The 23688-nt window shown below is 55.1% G+C and overlaps 1 protein-coding gene across 4 annotated transcripts in view; it reads right to left on the bottom strand.

Annotated features, from left to right (window-relative positions):
* The window catches only part of GSE1 (Gse1 coiled-coil protein), a 502305-nt gene that overhangs the window by 334051 nt on the left and 144566 nt on the right, over positions 1–23688 (bottom strand). The window lies entirely within an intron of this gene.

Genomic DNA, 23688 nt, shown 5'->3' with positions numbered 1-23688 from the left:
TCCTAGATGACCTGGGTGGGCCCACGTGGATCAGCTGGGAGGCCTTCAGAGCCAGGGTGAGGCTTCCCTGAGGAAAGAGGACCCACTTGTGACAGAAGCTCCCCTGCCACCCCTCCTGGTAAGAGCCCTACAGACGCTGGGCCTGCCCACCAGCCTCCCCACTGTGAAGCTCAGTGTCCACCTCCCAGCTCTGCAGCCCTGGGTGAGTGCTGGCTGATTTGGGGGTTTCTAGAAGGGTCCAAGGCTGCGGGGTACAAAGGGATGACAGGTGGAGAAGTGGTCCCTGGTGGTGATGGTCTCTGGTGGCCTCTGAAAGGACACACTCTGGGAGCAAGGGGGGTTCAGTCTGAGAAGCTGGTGTAGACCAATCACAAAGGCCCCGGCTGGGACAGGGGATAAAGGGGGGTTCTGAGGTGGGACAGCATCCTCCCTGGGTGGCCAGCACACGGCCTGGCCCCTGGGCCCGCCATGAAGGGCACTCAAAAGACAAGCAATGACCCTGAGGAGAGAAGAGGCTGGAGGGGGAGAAAGGGCGTTTCAGAGGGAGGTGTAGACAGGAAGAGGCCGAACTGGTGTTTCCAGGTAGGAAAACAACCAAATCCAGCGTGGGAAAAGCATCACACCATCCAGTCCCCTCGGTGCGGCGCAAATGAAGCCAGGAGAGAAGGAGAGTCCTGCAGGGTCCGCAGAGAGCAGTGCGGCCCTGGCTTCTCAGTCCCACCAGCTGAGGGTCGGGGGAGGCACACGGGGAGGGGGCTTTGGACTCCATAAGTCATATTAACCAAGAGCTGCTGGCTATGGATCCCGCTGTGTGACCTTGGGGAAGTCACATCCCCTCCCTGAGCCTCTGCCACCCCATCTGGAAAGTGGGGACATTAGTCCTGACTTCGTAGGGTTGCTGGAGGATTCAGTGAGTTAAGGACAAAGCACCTGCAGTGCATGCTCGGTATGTACCGCATTCCTTAGTGTGATTATGGAGACGGAGGAATTCCACCCATCTGGGTCTGTAAGTGGGAGACCAAGGCATACAGACCCAGGGGTTGGTGGCACTGCAGCCCCCTCTCATAGTCGACGGCTACAGGACCCCAAAGGACAGACAGCAGCGGTGTTGTGCTTTTTACCTCTACATATGAGTCACCTCTGGTACTTCTCCCACTTGCTTGGGTGTGACTGGGAGTCTGGGCCCCCTGCCCCATCCCTGGCTCCCCACTTCAGACCTGGGGCAGTCAGGCTAGGACAGGAGCCCCCAGATGGTTGCCAAAGGGCCCCAGAGCCTCTACTTTGAGGCAGGAAGCACCCTCTGGATGCAGAATTGCCATAAAGGTGATTCAGGTGTACACACCCCTTCCTCCAGAGGCCCCAAGGCTGGACGCGCTCATTAAAGGTCTTAGGCCCTGCGCCTCAAGCTTCCAAACATGGGAGGCACACCCTCAGGAGCACTGCAAAGACAGGGAGTAGCTGGGCGCGGTGACTCATGCCTGTAATCCCAGCACTTTGGGAGGCTGAGGTGGGCAGATCGCTTGAGGTCAGGAGTTTGAGACCAGCCTGGGCAAGGTGGTGAAACCCCATCTTAACTAAAAAAAATATATATATATATACACACACACATATATATATACACATATATATATACACACATATATATACACATATATATATGCACACATATATACACATATATACACACATATACACATATACACACACATATATACATATATACACACATATATACACAAATACACACATACACATATATACATATATACACATATACACATATATACATTATACACATGTACACATATATACACATATATACACATACACATATATACACATATACATATATACACATATACACATATATACATATACACACATATATACATAGATACACATATATATACATATATACACATATATACATATACACACATATATACATATACACACATATATACATCTATACACATATATACATCTATACACATATATATACATCTATACACATATATACATATATACACACATATATACATATATACACATATATACATATATACACACATATATACATATATACATATATACACATATATACACATGTACACATATATACATATATACACATATATACACATATACATATATACATATATACACATATGTACATATATACACATATATACATATATACACACATATATACATATATACACATATATACATATATACACATGTACACATATATACACATATACACATATATACACATATACATATATACATATATACACATATATACATATACACACATATATACATATATACACATATATACATATATACACATATATACATCTATACACATATATACATCTATACACATATACATATATACACATATATACATCTATACACATATATACATATATACACATATATATACATATATACACATATATACATATATACACATATATATACATATATACACATATATACATATATACACATATATACATATATATACATATATACACATATATACACATATATATACACACACACACACACACACACAGAAATTAGCTGGGCATGGTGGCATGTGCCTATAATCCCAGCTACTTGGGAGGCTGAGGCAGAAGAATCGCTTGAACTCGGGAGGTGGAGTTTGCAGTGAGCCGATATCGTGCCACTGCACTACAGCCTGGGTGACACAGTGAGAGTCGGTCTCAAAAAATAAATAAATAAATAATACAAATTTAAAAAATAAATAATAACAATAAAAAAACAAAGACAGGAAGCATTTCCATCTCCATTCCCATCTCCAGAGGAGCACCTGAGCTCAGAGAGGTTAGGTGCCCAGCCTAAAGCAACATAGCAGGGTATGACCTCTCTAACTCCCCACTAGGTGGCTTGCATTAAATCCTACCCCAAAGCCAGGCTTTGAAATGTGAGCCATTAACAGTTCCCACGTGTCTTAAGCAGCAAGACAAGAGTGATTCCCACACAGCAGCAGACTTCCAGAAACACTCAGACTTCCCAAGCCTGGGGTAAGAAGGGAGGAGGGAGATAGAGAAAGACAGGGAAGATGTGTCCCTGGGCCCCAAGGGCTCATGCTTGGCCACTGACATTTATCCAAGAGGGGCAGGAGAACTCAGAGAGGGGCAGACTCTGGGATCCGGGCAGATGTCATTTCACAGTTTAATTATGAAACATTTTAAACATACAAAAAATGATGCATCATGCCCTCCGGTGCCCACCCCTGCCCACCTGCACGCTTCCTGGATCGGCAGAGGCAGACGACATGGCAGTGGGGTGCTGCAGCCCCTCACAGTGCCCCAGGTGAGGCGCCTGCTGCGAGCGGCTGTCTCTGTGTTCTGCGGCCGCTGTGACATGCGACCACGAACAGTGGCTCTAACAACACATATCCACCCTCTTTGGAGGTCAGAAATCCGACTTGGGTCTTGCCGGACTAAAGTCTAAGTGTAGGCAGGGCTGGCTCCAGGGGAGACTGTTACCCGTCCTTTCTTCCAGCTTCTCCAGGCCCCTGCATTCCTTGGCTGGTGGCCCCCACCCCACAGCACTCCAGCTCCTCGGTCTGTCACCACACAGCCCACTTCCTCTCCTGCAGCATCAGCTTCCATCACCCTCTTCTAAGGACAGTCACAAGGACAAACCAGGACATTCTGTTTCAAAGTCCCCAGCTCACATCTGCAAAGCCCCTTTGGTGGGGGGATCAGGACAAGAGCCCTGGGGTCCCTGCTCAGCCCAGCACAGCAGGCATTTATTTCACAGACGTGGCTCTGCCCATTCCCCACTCCTGGCCGCCACCAGGAAGAACACGTGCACCTCGGAGCCCACCGGGGAGACTGCAGAGCACCTGGCAGGGGCATCTGCCAGGGGGGAGAAAATAAAGCAGGAAGCATGGGAGCCCCTGGAGGGCGGGGCCTTACCCCTGCCCCCCCACCAGCCTCTTGCGCCCTGCATCCCCCAGCCCCTTGCCCCCTGCCCCTGATGCCTGGCCCTTTCCCCTCCTGCCCTCCGCCCTCCCCACACGTTCCCTCCCCTCCCGTCCCCAGCCTTCTTCCCAGGCAGTCCCTGGAGTTACTGTTTTAATGAGTTCCTTGCCCTCTAATTAGCAGGTGCGGCTCTGAAAGGAAGCGCCTGGTGTTTACCCTGCGCGGAGCCTTTAATAACCAAGCCCAAGGAATCCTCGGCTGGCTCCGGCCTAATCCCCTCAGAACACCGGCGCTTAATGAGCCTTGGCACAGGCGAACCTTCTCCTGCCCTCTCCCCGCACCCCGCAGCCCCCCAGGGGCTTGTTGCTGAGCGCCTCTGAGCGGCTCCCACAGCCTGCGGAGACGCAGGCCTGGGGCCAGCGGGTGCCCGACTGGGGGTCCACCTGCAGGTGGCTCTGCAGCCCCCAAGCCAGCAGGGCACCCGGCTAATATCCTTCCAGCAGCCCCTGGGGCTAGGGCTGTTCCAGGCTTAGCCGAAGTGGCTGACTCACACCCACCCTATGTCTTCCCCACGCCGCCCCAGCAGAGCTGAGGCCCTGTATTCACAGCACACGGGTGCTCCGAAGGTCCTTCTCCACTCACTTCACACACCAGCCCTGGAGGCAGCCAGCGTCCACCCCCATTTTACAGATGAACAAACTGAGGTGCAGAAAAGCTCAGGCCTTGGCTGGCTCCTAAAGGGCGATGCTGGGTTTCCAGCTGGGCTTGGTTTGATGCCAAGGCTGTGGCTCTTTCTGGGGGGCCCAGGGAGCTGTGGGGGAGGGGGAGGAGCCTAGGGCAGAGTTCAAGTGTTAAAACACTGGGGCCGCGGGGGTTCTGGCTCCACTAGGGGCGGGGCAGCTGACCTCACCCCTCAATCCCCCACCGAACGCCCCTCTTGGGCCCTTATGAAGGGTTGGGGCCCCCAGTCCTGGAGGGGCATCAGCCACCCTGCAGGCCCTGTCATCCTCTTCCTCTGCCAGGCTGCGGGGGCAGGGGTGGCAGGGGTGCAGCTGGAAGGTCTGGGTGGTCTCCTCTGTCCCCGTCCATCCATTCCACCGCGGGAGGCCCCGGGGCGGGGACGCCCAGCCGCAAGGCCTTGTCAATCACTGCAGAGGCGGAACCTGTGAGGACCCGGCAGGGGCACGGACATGACTACGGGGAGAGACCCAGCCCCGTTGTCTCTCTCCAATTCCCTGCCCCACTGCAGACCCTGCAGGGCCCACAAAGGGACCTGCACTCTGAGGAGGAATATTCTGGAACATGTTGTGGCTTTTTTCTTTTAAATAAATGGCTCTGCCTCTATGTTGCTTGGGAAGCAGGGGCACCTCCCACCCCATTTTGTGCTGCAGTTGAATAGCCCGCCAGTCGGCTGAGAGCTTGAAAGGAGCCTGGAGTGTTTAGGCGGGCGGGGGAAGGCCTCCGCAGGCTTCCTTTGTTGGAAAACGGCTCCCTCCGGCCCCCGCTGTGCCTTTATCTGGCTCAGCCGGCTCTTCCTGCAGCCCCGACGCCTCTGAGGAGGTGGCTGGGGAAGCAGAACCCTCCAGGCTGTGGGCAGACAGTGGCCAGGAGACTCTTCTCTGGGGTGACAGCCCCACCCTGGACAGGGAATTCCAGGCCCTTCCGCCCCGTCTGGGGGCTTGCTGTGGAGGAGGAGCGGAAACGGGGCCTGCCAGGCCTGGCCCCCCAACTCCGCTGTCCTATGTTCTGCCCTGGCCTGGTGAGAACGAGCTTCCTGGCATCGGCTGGGCATGAGCAGCCAAGCATTTATTGAGCACCTACTGCATGCAATGCTGTGTGGCCAACATAAGGAGGAGAGGCCAAAAGGCTGAGTGACCTTCTGGGACATGACCTGGGGGTCCACTTGACCACAGCCAGCTGGATTCAGGCATGGCCAGGGATCTGTACCAGGCGATCTGGGGGTGGGGGGCACCAGGGCAAGGATGACCCATCCGCCTCCCCACTCCAGGAATGTGGTATCAAGCAGGAAAGACAACATCCTCCCAAATAGCCTGTATATGGCAGGCTGTGAGTCTGTGATCCTAAGAATTCACTCTCCCCCCGGGACCTCAGTTTTGCTGATCCGTAAAATGGGCATGTGGAAAGGGTCAATGACCTGTATGAATCCATGCAGCCTTGACCCTCTATTTCACAAAGATGGAACAAACACAATGTGTGCCAGATTCTAGTTTCCAAAAATGGCCACAACAGTATTTCCCACCTGACATGCTCTTCCAGAACCTTCTAGTTTTGTTTATGTTTTGTTTTGTTTTTTTGAGACAGAGTCTCGCTCTGTTGCCCAGGCTGGAGTGCAGTGGTGCGATCTCAGCTCACTGCAACCTCTGCCTCCCGGGTTCAAATGGTTCTCCTGCCTCAGCCTCTGGAGTAGCTGGGACTACAGGTATGTGCCACCATGCCCAGCTAATTTTTGTATTTTTAGAAGAGACAGGGTTTCACCATGCTGCCCAGGCTGGTCTTAAACTCCTGGCCTCAAACGATCCGCCCACCTCAGCCTCCCAAAGTGCTGGGATTACAGGTGTGAGCCACCGCATCCGGCCTTAGAACCTTCCAGTTTTGTCCCATTCCCTTGGACCCGGGCAGGAGGAGGGCTCTGTGTCTGCATCTGCTAATAGCACGTGGTGGAAGTGGCGGGTGCCTTGTGGCTTTGGAGGCCAGGTCATAAAAGTAATCCAGCTCTTTCTTTTGGGACACTGGTCTTGGGACCCTGCCACCATGTTGTGAGGAAGCCCAGGTTGCCCAGGGAGAGGCTCCCGTGGAAAGAAACAAGCCCAAACCAATCTAGCAGCCCTGTGGTAGGTGCACGCACTGTCTTGGAAGTAGATGCTCCAGCCCTAGGGGAGCTGCCTCCCCTGGCGCCCTGTGGGGCAGGACCAGCCCTCCCTGCCGAGCCTTATGCAAATCACAGACCTGTGAGCAAAAACAGCGATTATGGTTTATGCTGCTAAGTTTGGGGTGATTTGTCACCGGGTAATAGACAACCGGAAGAAATGTTTCCAGGCAGGGACTGGGTCTTAAACTGATCGGGACCCCACAGCGTCTAGCACCTTCTAGGTGCCCACACGTGCTTGCTGATCACAGCTTCTACCCTGGACAGGAGCTGAAACCACAAAGTAAGCACCAGACCGTATTAGTCTGTTCTCACGCTGCTATGGCGAAATACCCGAGACTGAGGAATTGATAAAGAAAAGAGGTTTAATTGACTCACAGTTCTGTATGGCTGGGGAGGCCTCAGGAAACTTACAATCATGACAGAAGGGGAAGCAGAAGCAGGCAACTTCTTCACAAGGTGACAGGGGAGACAGTGAGTGCAAGCAGAGGAAATGCCAAACTCATGATCACAAGAACGGCATAGGGGAAACGCCCCCAAGATCCAATCACTTCCCACTGGGTCCTTCCCAGGACCTGTGGGGTTTGTGGGGATTACCATTCAAAATGAGATTTGGGTGGGGTCACGGCCAAACCATATCACAGGCTAAACTCATTTAACCCAACAACAATCATCCCCATTTTACAGATGAGTTCACTGAGGCACAGACATGTTAATTAACTCACTTAAGGTCACACAGCCAAGATGTGGTGGAAGTGAGATTCAAACCAGGCGGGTGGTTCAGAGTCCTCCTCATTAACCCTTAGGCTTAACCGCCCCTCCCAGGTGGTTGTGATGAGCCCATATCCTGAACCAGCCAGGGGGGCACCGATTCCAGAGATGTCTGACCCTTCCAGTCAAGGATCTTGTTAAAGTAGACACCGTCAGGCCAACTTTCTACCCCTGTCAAATTTTTCATATGAACATATTTTTAAAATTGACTGAGCTGGGGGTGGTGGCTCACACCTGTAATCCCAGCACTTTGGGAGGCTGAGGCGGGTGGATCATGAGGTCAGGAGTTTGAGACCAGCCTGACCAACATGGTGACACCCCCTCTCTACTAAAAATACAAAAATTAGCTGGGCACGATGGCATGCGCCTGTAATCCCAGCTACTCAAGGCAGGAGAATCGCTTGAACCCTGGAGGCGGAGGTTGCAGTGAGCTGAGATCGTGCCACTGCATTCCAGCCTGGGCGACAGAGGGAGACTCCGTCTCAAAAAAAAAAAAAAAAAAAATTGACTGAAGGACGGGTGCAGTGGCTCACGCCTCTAATCCCAGCACTTTGGGAGGCTAAGGCAGGTGGATCACCCGAGGTCAGGAGTTTGAGACTAGCCTGGCCAACATGGCGAAATGCCGTCTCTACTAAAAATACAAAAATTAGCTGGGCATGGTGGCATATGCTTGTAGTCCCAGCTATTCCAGAGGCTGAGGCAGGAGAACCACTTGAACCTGGGAGGCGGAGGTTGCAGTGAGCTGAGATCGCGTCACTGCACTCCAGCCTGGGCAACAAAAGTGAAACTCCGTCTCAAAAAAAAAAAATTTTTTTTTACTGAAAAATACCCTTTATCAGATCACAGGACTCAATTTTTGGTTTGAAAACCATGATCGTGACACTGGAAGAACTTAGAGGGACAATAAAGAGCCCCCAGAGGTCAAAACACAGTGCCCGTCCAGGCCCAAGGCCTGCCCCCCTCGCCACTAAAGCTTTTTAAGACATTGAGATCTAGACTGGGTATGGCGGTTCATGCCTATAATCCAAGTACTTTGAGTGACTGAGGTGGGAGGATCACTTGGGGCTAGCAGTTCGAGACCAGCCTGGGAACACAGTGAGACCTCGTCTCTATGAACGATTTTAAAAAGTAGCCAGGTGTGGTGGCATGCACCTGTAGTCCCAGCTACTCAAAAGGCTGAGGTCCCTGGGCTCAAGTGAGTCCAGGAGGTCGAGGTTGTAGCAAGCTGAGATTGTACCATTGCATTCCAGCTGCAGTGACAGAGTGAGACCTTGTCTCAAAAAAACCAGATAAAAATAAAAATGAATTGGGATATAATTTATACATCACAAAAAGCACCATTTTAAAGTGTCCAACTCAGTGCTTTTTACATTTCACAATGCCGTGCAACTAACTCCAGAACTCTTCCATCACCCAAAACAAAACTCCATACCCATTCAGAGTTATCCCCTCCGGAATCGCCTTCCCCAGGCCCTGCCAGCCACTCATCCACTTCCTGTCTCTGTGGATTTGCCTATTGGACATGTCACGGATGGGGCAGACCTACCCTCTGTGTTCGTTCCTTTTATGGCCCAGTCATACTCCACTCTCTGGATAGACCAGATTTTGTTTATCCGCTCATCAACTGACAGCTTCTGTGCTGTTTCCACTTAGGCTGTTACAAATAATGCTGCTGTGAACGTGTGTGCACAAGCTTTTGTGGAACCGATGTTCCGATGTTTTCTTTTTCTTTTTTTTTTTTTTTTTGAGAGGGAGTCTCGCTCTGTCACCCAGGCTGGAGTGCAGTGGCGTGATCTCAACTCACTGCAACCTCTGCCTCCCAGGTTCAAGTGATTCTCCTGCCTCAGCCTCCCAAGTAGCTGCGATTACAGGCATGCGCCACCACACCCAGCTAATTTTTGTATTTTTAGTAGAGACGGGGTTTCGCCATGTTGGCCAGGCTGGTCTCAAACTCCTGACCCCAGGTGATCCACCTGCCTCAGTCTCTCAAAGTGATGGGATTACAGGCGTGAGCCACTGTGCCCGGCCACCGATGTTTTCATTCTCTTGGGTACCTACAGTGCAGTAACTGGGTCCTCGGGCAACTCTAAGTTCATCATCTGAGGAGCTGCCAGGCTGTTTTCCATGGCAGCTGCACCATGTGCATTCCCAGCAGCTGTGCACAAGGGTTCCAACTTCTCCACATCCTCGCCAACACTTGTTATTATCTGCCTTTTTAATTCCTGCCCCGTCATGGGTGTGCAGCGAGACCTTGGTTAAGCTTTCATGTGCAAAGGAATCGGGTGGTGCAGAAGCAGTTCACAGAAAATGCTCCTGGGCTCAAGGCAGATTCGGGCTCAAGGCCTTACTGGACTTGGAAGCTGTGTGGCAGGCGGCCAGATGACCAGCCACTCTGTGTCAACCTAGACCACAAGGCAGGACCCTTCTCATCTAAGGGGGAACTCCTCACTCAACAACAATGCAGCACATTAGGGTGGCGATGGGGGAGCGTGGAACTCAGCCTGGGGCCCCAAGTGTCTGCACAGTTGCCCCCCTTGGGGCCGGCCCTGGACACAGGTCTCCAGACCTCCACCCACTGCTCAGCCTGGCCAGAATCAGGGGTGGGGGCAGTCACTGGGCAGAGCCTCTGGGAGTTGGCAGGTTCCCACCACACAGGCCTTGGGATTGGGGTCCCTCATTTCATGCCCCACCTCACCTCCCGCGAGCTACCAGACTGTGCCATCCACCCGGCAGCTCACCCCCTCCTCCAGGCCGGCGACTTTCCCCCCAGACGCCCTGTCTCTCTGGGCCTGTCTCCCTTCTTCCAGAATTCGGCTCACCTTGGCAGCCTCCTGAGACTCTAACTCCCAAGGCCTGGTCCGCCAGTGCCGCTGACCTCTAGGCTCTCACCCTTTCTAGAGGCAGTCCAAGTGGGCCACTAATTCTATCTTGCCATTTCGTGGTCTCCAGCAACCCTCAGAAGGTTCTGGAAATGTCAAGGCTTTGGCACTGAATGCTGTCTCCCACCCGGAGACAGCACAAAAACGCTCTATTGAACCATGTGACCCAATCTTTGGTTTTGAGACTGCAGCCCTTCAAGTTCCAGGCCCACCTGAAATTGCCTCTCACGTCTTGCCCCAAGATTCTGTCTCCACCACGAACCACAAACGGTCAGAAACAACAAACAATGACGCCCTGTTCTGTTTTCCCTTCCAAATGCTATTTTGGGAGGTGACAAAGTAGGAAAAAGCATGAGCTTTTGACTCAGACCAACTGACATCTAGTCCCCGCAGGGTCACTCACCAATCAGCACTGACCCCGAAGTCGTCTGAGCCTCAGTTTCCTCAAAAGCAAAACGGAGGCTGGGCGTGGTGGCTCATGCCTGTAATCCCAGCACTTTGGGAGGCCAAGGCGGGTAGATCACTTGAGGTCAGAAGTTCGAGACCAGCCTGGCCAACATGGTGAAACCCCCTCTCTACTAAAAATACAAAAATTAGCCAGGCATGGTGGTGGACGTCTGTAGTCCCAGCTACTCAGGAGGCTGACGCAGGAGAATCGCTTGAACTCGGGAGGTAGAGGTGGCAGTGAGCCAAGATCACGCCATTGCACTGGAGACTGGGCGACAGAGCAATACTCTGTCTTAAAAAAAAAAAAAAGCAAAATGGAGATAACAGCCCTTTGCTCAAAGTCACCCAAGAGGGCTGGGAACAACCTCCCTAGAGCACGGCAGAGAGATCCTGAACCCAGCAGACCCCTGCAAGTATCCACTATTGGCTCACTGCAGTACAAACAGTCCCTTGGTCACTGCCTGCAAACCTCCTCTGATTAGGTTTATGTATTTATTTTTCTTTGCAACAAGGTTTGAAAGTGCAAACAGTGTGGCCAGTTACAATATTTCCAGCAGCCTCTGGGAGTTCTCAGCAACTCTGGGTGGGCTGCTCCCCTTCCCCCACTGCCACCTTCCCCCCCGCCCACCCGGGGCTTTCAGGGTGCTGACCCACCCGGTACTATCAGACCCAGACTGGCCTCCAGGGATGGCAGAGGCCGCTCTGTTTCCTGGAACGTGTGCCATGTGACACTGAGCTAGCCGCTGGCAAGGCAGAATGTTGAACTTGGAAACAACACTGCTCTGAGCGCCTTGGAAGGTCCACCCAGTCCCAGCTCTTCTGACCTGCAAGTTGCTGGGTGCAGAGCCTCAGGCACCTTCCCACGCAGGCTCCACGCCAGCCCCTAGCAATGGTCACTGCCCAGGCAGGGAGGAGCTGCGGCCAGGCTCAGTGGGTGGACACAGCCCTGGCGGTCAGGAAGCTGGACTTGGGGTCTGGCTCTACCCCAGCTGGCTCAGGACCTTAGGCTGCATCTGCTTAGGTCCTTCTAGGAGCCTCAGTGTCCGAGGCTGTTACTCTAGATGTTCCAATCAGCCTCTAGATTCTTCCGTCAGTTACAGGCAGAACTTTTTTTTCTTTTTTTTTTGTAAGACAGGCTCTCACTCTGTCACCCAGGCTGGAGGGCAGTGGCACAAAAGTCCTGGGCTCAAGCGATCCCCCTGCCTCAGCCATCCAAGTAGCTGGACTATAGGAGCACACCACCACACCCAGTTACATTATTATTTATATTAACAAAATTTTTTTAAGAGCTGGCTCTTGCTCTGTCACCCAGGCTGGAGTGTAGCAGCATGATCGTGGCTCACTGCCACTTCAAACTCCCCCGGGCTCAAATGATCCTCCTGCCTCACTCTCCCCAAGTGTTGGGGTTACAGTTGTGAGTCACCATGCCTGGCCTAATTTTTTAACTTTTAGTACAAACGGGGGCCTCAGTACATTGCTGGCAGAATTCTTTTCGCCCTTCCTTTCAAACAAAAATAAATATATAATTTAGAGAAAAGCAGACCAACTCAGGCAGAAGAGGGGAGAAACCATGGAGTGGATCCCTTCTTCGCCCTCCTCTCTCCTTGTGCTGCAGCTTCTGAAACCCCTGTGCTGAAGAAATCATTACTTCAAGGACCCCTTGGGATTCCACAAGCCTGCACACTTGAGCTACACGAGCATTCACTCAGGCTACAGATGGAGTTGAGCACCTACTGTGTGCCAGGAACTGTTCTAGGACACGGGCAGAAGAGACAGACAAGGTCCCGGTCCTTCCAGTTGCCTGGAGGTGTCACAGACTGGCAAATACACATACAACATATAGAGGGCCAGGGGTACACAGGAAACTAAGGCGACCTAAATAAGGTCGGGGTGATGGGGGCAGGGGGCGCAGAGGAAACTAAGCCATGCTAAATAAGACTGGGGTGACGGGAGTGTGATTTCTAGGAGGTCATGTGAGTAGACTCCTAGAAGAAGTGAGGAAGGGAGCTCTGGGTGTTCCGGGCAGGAGGACGGCAGGTACCAAGGCCCTGGGGCACAAGCATGCCTGGTGCTGTGGAGCAATAGCAAGAAGGCAGTGCCTCCAGGGCAGCCAGGCAGAGTGGGGAGAAAGGACATGGGGGCTGGAGAGGTGGTGAGAGCCCATCCTTGGGAAAGCAAGTGCAATGGCTGGAACAGTGTTCCCCAAGAAGTCATGCTGCTCAAAACCTCAGAATATGACCTTTTTTTGAAATACGGTCTTGGAAGATGTTACTAGTTAAGATGACGTCACACTGCATTAAGTGTTTCTGTAAGAAGAGAGGATACAGGCCGGGCGCGGTGGCTCACGCTTGTAATCCCAGCACTTTGGGAGGCTGAGGTGGAAGGATCACTTGAGCCCAGGCGTTTGAGACTAGCCTGGGCAACATAGAGAGACTCCATTTCTACAAAAAAAAAAAAAAAACATTAGCCGGGTACGGTGGTGGCCCTGTCTGTCCTGGTTCTGTGAGCTCTTGGATTCACCAGGTGAAAACTGGGCGTCTGCTCCACACACCTCCTGGCCTCAGAGGAGGCAAACGGGCCTGGTGTTCTGCGTGAGCAAAAGGAAACCTGCTCCGGCCTCAAGTGACACAGGTCTGCTAACCCATGCGCCGCCCGCTCCCTCCACGGAGGGCGACCAGGGCCCTGCTGGGTGGGGCCGCGGCTGCCCACTCTGCTTCCCACCCAGTCCCCTCTGGAGGCCCTTGGCCCCAAGAACAGCAGCAACATGGATTCCCCGGCCCCGACTGCTTCTCCTTGTTGCCTTATTTAAAGTTTCCCAGACAGATTTCTCCTGTGAAAATGTGGGGCCTGTCATTATCCATCTGAGAACCTGTAATTTGTTTTTAAAGAAACGCAACCCCAAGGAGAAGCGAACCGGCTGGGTAGGGGCAGCCCCAGTCTTTGCCAGTTGTAAGCCCGGGACCCAGGGAAAGCTTACCCATGGACTCAACAAGCATTTATTGAGCACCTTATGTTTGCCAGGCACCATGCTAGGTGCTGCCTCAAACGGCACTTCAGTTCAGTTCAAGGATGTTGTACTGAATGCGTACCATTTGTGAGAAGGCCTTCAAAGAAGGTCTAAAAGGTATAAGATGTAACACCAAACTGAAATAACACAGTACGAGGCAGAATCTGCAAATGCCCCCAAGAGAGGCCTCTAAAAGATGACAGGGAAGCTCAGAGAAAACAGAGTGAACTAATGCTGGAGGCGGCGTTCGAGGCCCCTGTGGGCCCTGTTCTGGGTGGAGCCTCAATATGCTCATCTGTGAGATGGTCGCAATAATGTCTGCCCAGAACCTTGCCTGGCAACTGAAAAGCTCCAATGGGCTCAGCACAGGGACCCCTTCACACAGGGAGCTCATCAGCCCGACGCTCGCCACCCCACCCACTCCCGCTGGAACGGAAGGGTGAGGACGAGGAGGCTCCGCTGCCAGGGCGGACACAGGCTGAGGCCCAGGAGCTGGCGTCTCTCCTGCTCTGCTAGAAGAGCTGCCCGGCTCACTGCAGCCTGGTTACGACGGGACTCGATCCAGAGGCTTCCATTAGGACTCCCGCTACACTGTCCCACCCAGTGCCCTGGCACCGATCGCAAGTTCTGGGTCACACGCCTACTTTTCCAGAATTTTCTTCACAAATTTCTGACAACTGATGGTGGAAAGCTAGTGTTTTCATTGGCTCTGAGACCCTCAATCTACCGCCTGGGCATTTGCCTAAATGTCAAGAGAGAAGAGGAGGAGAAGGGAGGGGGTGAGCGATACTGAGGGCCTATGACATGCTGGGCCCCACAAGTTCACATCTAATGTCACCGCCACTCCACCCTTCCAAGATACAGATGATGCTCGCTTTCCAAAGGACACCAGACACTAGGTGATGCGCCATTCTTAGCACCTGGGTCCTCAGCCCAGCCTGCTTCTTCAGGACTCCGCCTTAAACACTGCCTCATCCATGTTATTAAGGGACCCAGGTCATTTACCAACATCTCAACCTCACAGGTTGAGTCAACAGCTAAGGTGGCCCAGGAACTGACAGTCCGGGAGGTCTCCCCGACCCTGTGTCTCCTGCGACACTACCTTTGGGGAGTCATTGGGGGTGAGAAGCTGAGAAGCCACATCCTCACTGGAGGCTGCTCTGGAGTCTGCCCAAGCAGCTTGATAGGGCTGTGCCAACCCCACCACCTCTGACGCTGACCTGAACGATGGCGCTGGCTCTACGTGTGCCCCACAACCACCACTGTTCCAGGTGCTTCTCACAAATCACTCATTTAGTTCCCACTATCGTCAGCCCCATTTTATGGATGAGGAGGCTGGGCACAGTGGCTCACGCTTGTAATCCCAGCACTTTGGGAGGCCCAGGAGGGAATATCATTTGATCCCAGGAGTTTGAGACCAGCCTGGGCAACATAGGGAGGTTCCCACTTCACAAAAAATTAAAAAATTAGCCAGGCATCGTGGTGCATGCCTGCGGTCCCAGCTACTTGGGAGGCGAAGACAGGATGATCACTTGACCCCAGGAGGTTGAGGCTGCACTGAGCCACAGCTGCACCAGTGCACTATAGCCTGGGGCCCAGAGTAAGACCCTATCCCCCCATCCAAAAAAAGGGATAAGGAAACCGGGGCTCAGAGTGACCGAGTTACTCATCTTCCAGACATAGCCAAACTTCAAAGCGATGCCCTTTGAAGTTTAGAAAGGACTGAATCTCTTAAGGGGCCTGGCGGTGGGCACCGCATCCCTGGCCCCAGATCTGAAGCCTCCTGCCCACTTGGGCACAGGTCCCTGCCCCACCACCATGGGATGGCCTCCACCCCTGCCCTGTTCAAACGTGGCCTTGTCCTGTGGCCAGATCTTTGCAGATGCTATTCTTCCTGACTGGCTTGCCAATTCCTCTCTTTCCAGCTTTCTAGAATGTTCCCAGTTCTTTTGAGACCCAACTCAGGCCCCACCTCCCCCAGGAACCCCGGGCTGAGGCAGATGTCCAAAACACCTGACGATTCACACGATAGTTTCCCTCTTAGTCTGGGCTCTCCCAGAAGCGGACGAGGCAAGGAGCTGAGCTCAGAGCTCAGGTCCCACACTTAGGAGGGGAGTGCTGGATACACTGGTGGGCAGCGCGGCAGGAAAGCGAATGAGCCAGCGCAGGGTGCATGAATGCTCACCAGCGTTCACTGTGGGCACCGGGGCTCAATCTTGCCAGGGGCCTCGGGGGCTGTGCAGGGCGCATGGATGCCCACCAGTGCTGACCGTGGGCATTGGGGATCAATTTTGCCAGAGACCTTGGGGGCTGTGCAGGGCGCATGGATGCTCACCAACACTCACTGTGGGCAGCAGGGCTCAGTCCTGCCAGGGACCACGGGGGCTGTGCAGATCAGGCCTAGGCTATACCACCTGAGGGGCTGGGACTCGTAGGGGGGTTGTCCTCACTTCCTGGGGCTGCTGGCTGAGGCTGGTCCTGGGGGCATGAGTCTGCAGCACCGCTGGAGCTGGAGGTAGGAAGCGTGGTGTGCACAGCACACCAGAGAGCCAAGAGGAGAAGGAGGGCTATCGACCTTCTACAGGAATGAACCAGCCAGAGGGACGCATGCCTGCTGTCAACAGCCAGGAGGTCCTGCAACCCTGACATGGAGCAAGTGTTAGTCCTGTCCACACCCAAAGGAGGTGCCTGATGTCACAGTCACTACAACCAGACAAAGGCCCCGTCTTGTCCCCACGTGATCTTCAGAGCCAGGCATGGTGCCTGCCCAGCACACAACAGGTGCTCAGTAAACGCTCATGGTTAAATAGACACATGGCAAGATGGAGCAGAGACTTTTACGGGAGAGAATCAATGTGCCTGCCTCTGCCTTAGGCCCCAGCAGTGCAGGGACGGGGCCTGAGACTCGCTCAGCAGCCCACCCCCAACAGAGGTGGGTTCCCCAAAAGTGCCAGGGCATCCCTCCCAGGGCTCCTGCTCTGTGGCCTACTCAGTTTTTCCACTCTTTGAGGCCGTACCCTGTGCCCTGAGGGGCTACAGCCACGCCGGGCGGGGTTCCCTGAGCCCAGGTTCGGCCCCTGACACCCCATCATCCTGACAGGGAGACGTCTGATCCCAAGACACACAGGAAAAGGGCCACAGCACCACTGTGGATGGTAACCCCTGCAGAGCCCCATGGAGGTTGGGACTCGATCTACCGCAGCCCCCAGTGAGGACGTCTGCTGTCCTTGCAGGTGGCCTGGTCCATGGAGGGCAGAGCACTGACCTCCACTGCCCCCTACTGGCCACGGGCAGTCCAGTCCCCTTACCCCTGTGGACCTCAGTGACTCCTCCCCCAGTGGGAGAGACCTCAGATCAAAGCCTGCTGGAGCGCTCTTCACCGGGGAGAGAGGACACCCGGACCAGTGGCTGGGAGGTGTGGGTGCAAGATGGGCTGGTCCCTTACGGCCACCTGGGCCACACGTGGCTAGGGAGCCCTCGAAACGTGCCCTGTGCAGATTGAGACATGCTATAAGCAGACACACCGGATTCTGAAGACTTGATAGGAAAAAAGGAATCGCTCTCTGACAATTCAACATATTGATGACATGTTGAAATGATAATATTTTGAATATATTAGGCTAGAGAGAATATATTAAAATAAATTTCACCTGCTTTTCCTTTTTAAAAGCGTGGCTAGTAGGAAACTGAAAATGGAATAGGTGGCTGGTGTCGCACTTCTGCACCGAGTTACTCAGGGAGCTCGTGGCTGCTATCAGGTTTCTGGTAAATTCACTTCGCCCTTTGGAAACAGTAGTCAGGCCAGATGGCCTCTGCCGTCCATCGGGTGGGACATTCGATGGCTCTGAGCGCTGACGCAGGAGCGGCCAGAGGAAAGCCCAGCAGGGGCACCATGGGCACCAGCCCTGCCCCTCCAGCCTGGTCCTGCCCCTACCTTCACCCCCCCTCCCACTAGGGCTTCACCCTGCTCTGGCGTGGGATGCAGTGGATACACTTGCTTGGTCCTTTCCCAACCTGGGTGTGCTCCGAAGCCTTTATCCCCACTACTCAGGGTTGCCAAATACAACAAATAAGAATACAGGGTGCCCAGTGCATTTCGGATGAACAACGAATACGTTTTTAGTATAAGTATATCCCAAATACTGCATGGGATAGACTTTTATACTAAAAGCGTGTTCGTTGTTTATCTGAAATGCAAATGGAACCGGTGCGTATTCCTCTCTTGCCTTACACACGGTCTCAAGTCTACACACACCAGGCAGGCGGCTCCCCCAGGACACAGGGGTTGGGTTTTGGTTACTCTTGTCCCCATCACTGTCCCACGGAATGAACGAGGGAGCCCAGCACTTGCTGTAGGAGGCAGCAGCCAACCCGAGGCCCTCCAGGCTCTGCCCGCTCCCAGGCACTCAGCACGGGCTCCCTCTCAGGGCCAATCCCCAGCCCTGACCCCCAGGGCTCTGCAGGATCACCATCCACCATGGTGCCATGGCCTGTTCCCTGCCTGTTTGCCATCTGAGCCCTATTTGTAAGCAAAACGTCCTTCAATCTGATGTGCGTGCAGGAGGGGCAAGTGAGACCGGACTGCAGGAGAGCAGGCCCTAAATGCTCCTGTGAAGACGGGGCAGAGCTGTGTGGCCTCCCGCTGAGCCTCCCCCCGACCCCTGCTCCCTCAGCCACCCCTTTGTCTCCTTCCTTGTCAAAAGATCACCCTGCAGTGGTGCCCTCAGAACTTCTCAGAGGAAGATGTTAAGGCCCACTGTGTCCAGGGCGGGCAGGGTGGGGCACTCCCAAATATTTCTAAAATAAGTGACAGATCTTCACTGGGCCTTGGCTTTGTCCCGGGACATGCTGCAGATTTTCTGAGCTGGCCCTGATTGCAAACACTAACCAGTTTTCTTCCCAAGCATCTAAGCATCCTGGGTGTTCCTGTGAGGTCAGCAAATGGCAAACGCAGGGCCGTGCCAGCTTGTCACTTGATCAACACACGGCCCAGAATGCTTAGCTGGGAGGGTCCCAGGATGGTTCTGTCTCCTCTCCAAGAGGCCTTGGAAGATACATGAGACACAGAGACCTCTCCTGGGCCTGCCCCCAGGGAACCTTGCCTGGGAGATGAGAAACAGCAGGAGAAAACAAGCCTGGGGAACCTAGGGCCTGCTGCGGGGGAGACGGCGGAGCTCCAGGCTTCTAAGCCAGAGACCCAGCCCCGTCATGCATGGGGAGCCTGCCAGGGGAGCAGGTGTTCAGGAAGGAGTGGGGCGAGGAAGGAGGGAGCCTGTGGATGTGTTCGTGTGTGTGCACATGCTCACGTGTGTGTGTGTACATGCTCATGTGTGTGCATGCATGTGTGCACACACGTGTAGGGGACAGTGGGATGACCAGCCTGGCCACCTCCAAGCCCTGCAGCCTCACCAGGCCCCACTGTTCCTGACATCCCTTCATCTGTCCCACGGCCCCACACAGATGCTGGGCTGGGACATGGCAACCTGCATGCTTCACCTCTACCCGTGAGACACAAGCTGAAAACAGGCACCCAGAGCAGACTCAAGACCCTTCCAAGGGACTCCTGGGAGGTGGCAGCATTCACGTCCCCCTATTTTGGCGAGACGTGTGTAGGGTCTGGCTGGTTTTTGTGGCACTAGCCGGCAGAATGCCTGCCTCCTCCTTTCCTTTCCTTCTCACTCCCCGGACTCTGTGAGGCACTGCCTCAGGTGAGGGAGGCTGGGGAAGTGACAGCCCTTCTCTGAGCTAGGCTGTGTCACACACACATACAAATGGCTATGTCTTATACACACACACAGCTGTGTCACACACACAAATGGCTATGTCTTATACACACACTAGGCTGTATCACACACACATACACTAGGCTGTGTCACACACACACTAGGCTATGACACACACACACACACACACACACACAGAGGCTCAGACTAGTGCAGTAGCACATCACCCCAGGATGCATTTGCTGTTCATGCATCTTGGGTCCTCCGGCCTCCTAACTCCCCAGTGGGCATGTACGAGGGTCTCACAGCCCAGGGTGGACATCGCCAGCTCAGCCCAGGCTGGCGGGGAGCAGAAGCCAGGCCTTGGCCACATGAGCTGCCCAGAGGCTCCCGGACAGCTCTCCGCGGGCTTCCTTTCCCAAAGCCTGTTCTGACCGCCCAGACTTTGGGCCTGCCTGAGCAGGCCCCAGAATCCTCCTTCCCCACCCCCCAGCCTAGGGCCTCTCCAGCTGTCCCAGGGGGACCAGCAGGGCAGGAAAACCTCTCACAGCAAAGGGCAGGGAGGGGGCAGGAAGGGGATCAGGGGGGTGGGGGGTGGAAATATTCTGCTTGGCTTCCTTGGGGCCAACATGAAAGGGGCCCCTTGTCTGCAAGAGAGGAGGCCGAGATGGCCTGGCCCTGGCCCAACGGGACAAGCCATTCCGAGACTTCCACCAGGGTGGTCTCGGGGCAGGGGCAGCCCTCCCCAAACACGGAATCACGCTGGACAAGGTCAAGCCAGGTGTCTCGAGGACCTTGAGGAAGACACGCAGGACAAGGGGGTCTGCCCAAGGAGAAGCAGGGCAGGTCTCACCAGGAGCCTCTCGGAGCCCTGACCCCACGCAGGTGCTGCCCCGGGTCCATGAATGCTCAGCTGTGGTCAGAGGGACAAGGGACCCCAGCAGGCCAGGGGCCCCACCTCTCACTTTCTGAGACGGTTCCCTGGGAGGCCCCACAGGCTTCCCTCCTGCTGTGGCCAGGGCTGAGTGTGCACTGGAGTGTCAGAGCTGGGGCCTCTGCGAGTATCAGCCGGGCAGTGGCTCCTCCTCCTCTCCCAGGGAGGCTGCCCGCTCCAGGGACCTGCAACCCGGCTGGCCCTGAGGCCCGCTTCATCCCCTGCCCCTTGGCCTCAGCACTTCCGTCGCACCTGCCTAGGAGGCCATTCAGGAAATCCACCAGCCTAGACAGGGTTGGACAGTGTGGGGAGAGGACACTTCAGCTACTCCCCTCTGAGGCCAGTGTCAACCTGGGTGGACGAGACCTCCTCCTCCTCCTGCCCCTGCTCCTCCTCTCCTCCTCCCCCTCCTTCTCCTCCTCGCCCGCCTCCTCCTCTCCTCCTTCTCTTTCTCCTCCTCTCCCTCCTCCCCCTCCCTGCTGCTTCTGTAGTGAATAGCATCCACTCAAAACCCATGTCCTGCTGGAACCTGTGAATGTGGCAGTCTGGAAAGGGGGTCTTTGCAGATGTCAGGAAGTTAAGATGCTCTAAATCCAGTCTAAATGCACCCAAATCCACGGGGCTCTAAATCCACTAACTAGCGTCCTTATAATGAGAGAGAGATTTGGGGACAAAGAGTTAGGAGGCCACGTGAAGGAGAGGCAGAGATCGGGGCAATACAGCCATGAGCCAAGGCACACCTGGGACCAATGGGAACTGGAAGAGGCAGGACGGGTCCCCGAGCCTTGGAAGGGAGGGCGGTCCTGCCAACAGCTCGACTGTGGACTCCTGGCCTGCAGAACCGTGAAAAAGTGAGTTTCTGCTGTTTTAAGCCGCCAATTTGTGGCACACTGTCACATCAGCCTAAGGGCACTCAGTTGTGTTTAGGGTTTTGGGGTAAGTGTGTCCCCCCCCCGCAAGAGGATCAGAGAGACCACAGAGGGATTGCAATGTTCTCTGAGCTGGGCACATGGGAGGGGATGGAAGCGGTGGGCGAGGGGGCCAGCAGGAGAGTCTGAGCGCGTCCTGTTCTTGCCCCAGGGCTCTGGGGGTGCGAGGCAGAGAGGCCAAGCCAGCCTGGGCCACCCTGGTCCCAGAGGTCGAGCTGGCCCAGCTGCTCCAGCAGTGTGCACGGACACCGCCCACATCTCCAGACATGAGGACAGTGGTGCGGGGCTGGGGCTGGGCAGTGCTGGGCCAGCGGAGGGAACCCGGGAAGGCAGGGACTTCACAACCCTCATTAAACACAGACGCTGGGGTCTGGGGTGAGAAGGACTCGGGGCTGGGGCCACAGGTCAGTGGGTCCCCATCACCAGGACTGCAAGGTGGTATGTGGGCATCGGCAGGTGGGACAGATGTCCCTGGAGAGCCTGCACCACCTCAGGTCCTAAGACATCTGAGAAATGAAGCAGGCAGGAGGCATCCAGGGCCCCAAGAGAGCCACAGACAGAGCCACCAGGCCCAGGTACACAGCCCAAGGGGCCCTGGAGAAGGAACCCCAGGGGCACCGAAGCAGAAGCCCATGGAGTACCCCAAGGAGGGAAGAGAAGAATCCGGAAACAAAGCCTCAGGGAAGGTGAGCACCCCGGCACCTCCTTCCCTCCCTCCCTCCCTCCCCAGTGTCCCACAGTGGGAGGCAGCCGAGGACTCCGCCCACGTCCTGTCCCCAGCAGCTCTCTTGTGGTGCCACGAGGGCAGGTTGTCTCCGATGCTGCTGCTGACCTGGGCTGTCTGCACCAGAGCTGGTTTAGAACTGCACAGTCTTGGGTCCTGCCACCACCGTTTCTGCTCTCACGACGCCCACCCTGTCCAGGGAGCCCGCTGCCTGGCAGAGAGGATGGCACACCCTCTCTCCGTGGCTAGGCTCTGCCCCTTTGTGCCCACATCAGTGCCATGGGATTCAAGTCTCAGCTCTTCTGCTGGGGGCACCCTGGGAACCAGGGGCATCCGATGGGCCTCTGGAATTTGGGACCAGCCCACGGAGCAGGCTGCCCTCCCCTCTGCCATCCTCCACGGCTGTCAGATGCCCTGCCTGCTGGACGACGAGATAATCCTTCTTGACAGAGCCATGGCCATTGCTGACGGCCGCGGAAAGGCGGCTGGGTTTATATTTAGCCTCAAACTGCTCCTGCCTGCCGGGTGCTGAAGGATGCGGAGCGGCGGGGGGCCCTGCTGTCCCCTCTACTGTGCCTGTGGGTGCCCCCCTCCATCCCCAGCCCCTGAGCAGACACACAGGGCTTTGGCTGTGCACTGCCTTGCAGCCCACCTGGCCACACTTGCTGGACCCGGGGTGGGTGTTGAGGGGAGGGGCTGGGCTGGGGAGGTGGGTGGGATGGGGACGCAGGCCAGAGGTTGCTCCGAGCACCTCAAGTGGACCCTGACTGGGTGCGCTGCCCTTCCACATCAGGCTCCATCTCTCCCTGGTGGGCCCCAGCGGGCCCTCCTGCTCCCTCCCTCCCTCCCTGCCAGCGTGGGATGGCTGAGAGAGGATGCCCAGGTGTCAGGGAGCAGGGAGAGGGGCTCAAAGGGAGAAGCAACAAGGACCAAGGGCAGTGGGCAGGTGACAGGATCTGAGAGGTGGGGGAGAAGGAGGAGGTGGGAGGAGGGGGGAGGGGCAGAGAAGAAGAGCACGGCAGGGGAGGGGAGGGAGGGAGGAAAACAGGAAGGAACCGCTGATCAGAGCCACTGTGAAAGGAAGGCAGCCGACAATGACATTAATGAGAACGACAGCTTAATAAAGTAGCTACTGTTTCTCCAGTATCGCCAGCTGGTTCACACATATTAAGGCGCTGAACCTCACAAACACTCCATGCAGTGGCCACAGCGATTGTTCCCATTTCCAGATGTGCAAAGTGAGGCCCACAGCAGTTACACGCCTCACGCACCCCTCCCGGGTCCTCTCCTGCCACCCAGGCAGGCTGGGTCAGGGCGTGGGGGCGCCAGCGGGAGCAGGTGGTGGGGGCAGCTGGCAGGAGGCACAGGCCTGCGTGGTGCCCCTAGCCCTAGCTGAGTGCCAGGCGGGACAGGGGTGAG

Source organism: Pan paniscus, chromosome 18, assembly GCF_029289425.2.
Source record: "Pan paniscus chromosome 18, NHGRI_mPanPan1-v2.0_pri, whole genome shotgun sequence".
Classification (NCBI taxonomy): Eukaryota; Metazoa; Chordata; class Mammalia; order Primates; family Hominidae; genus Pan; species Pan paniscus.
This window is presented reverse-complemented; position numbering and strand designations above follow the sequence as displayed.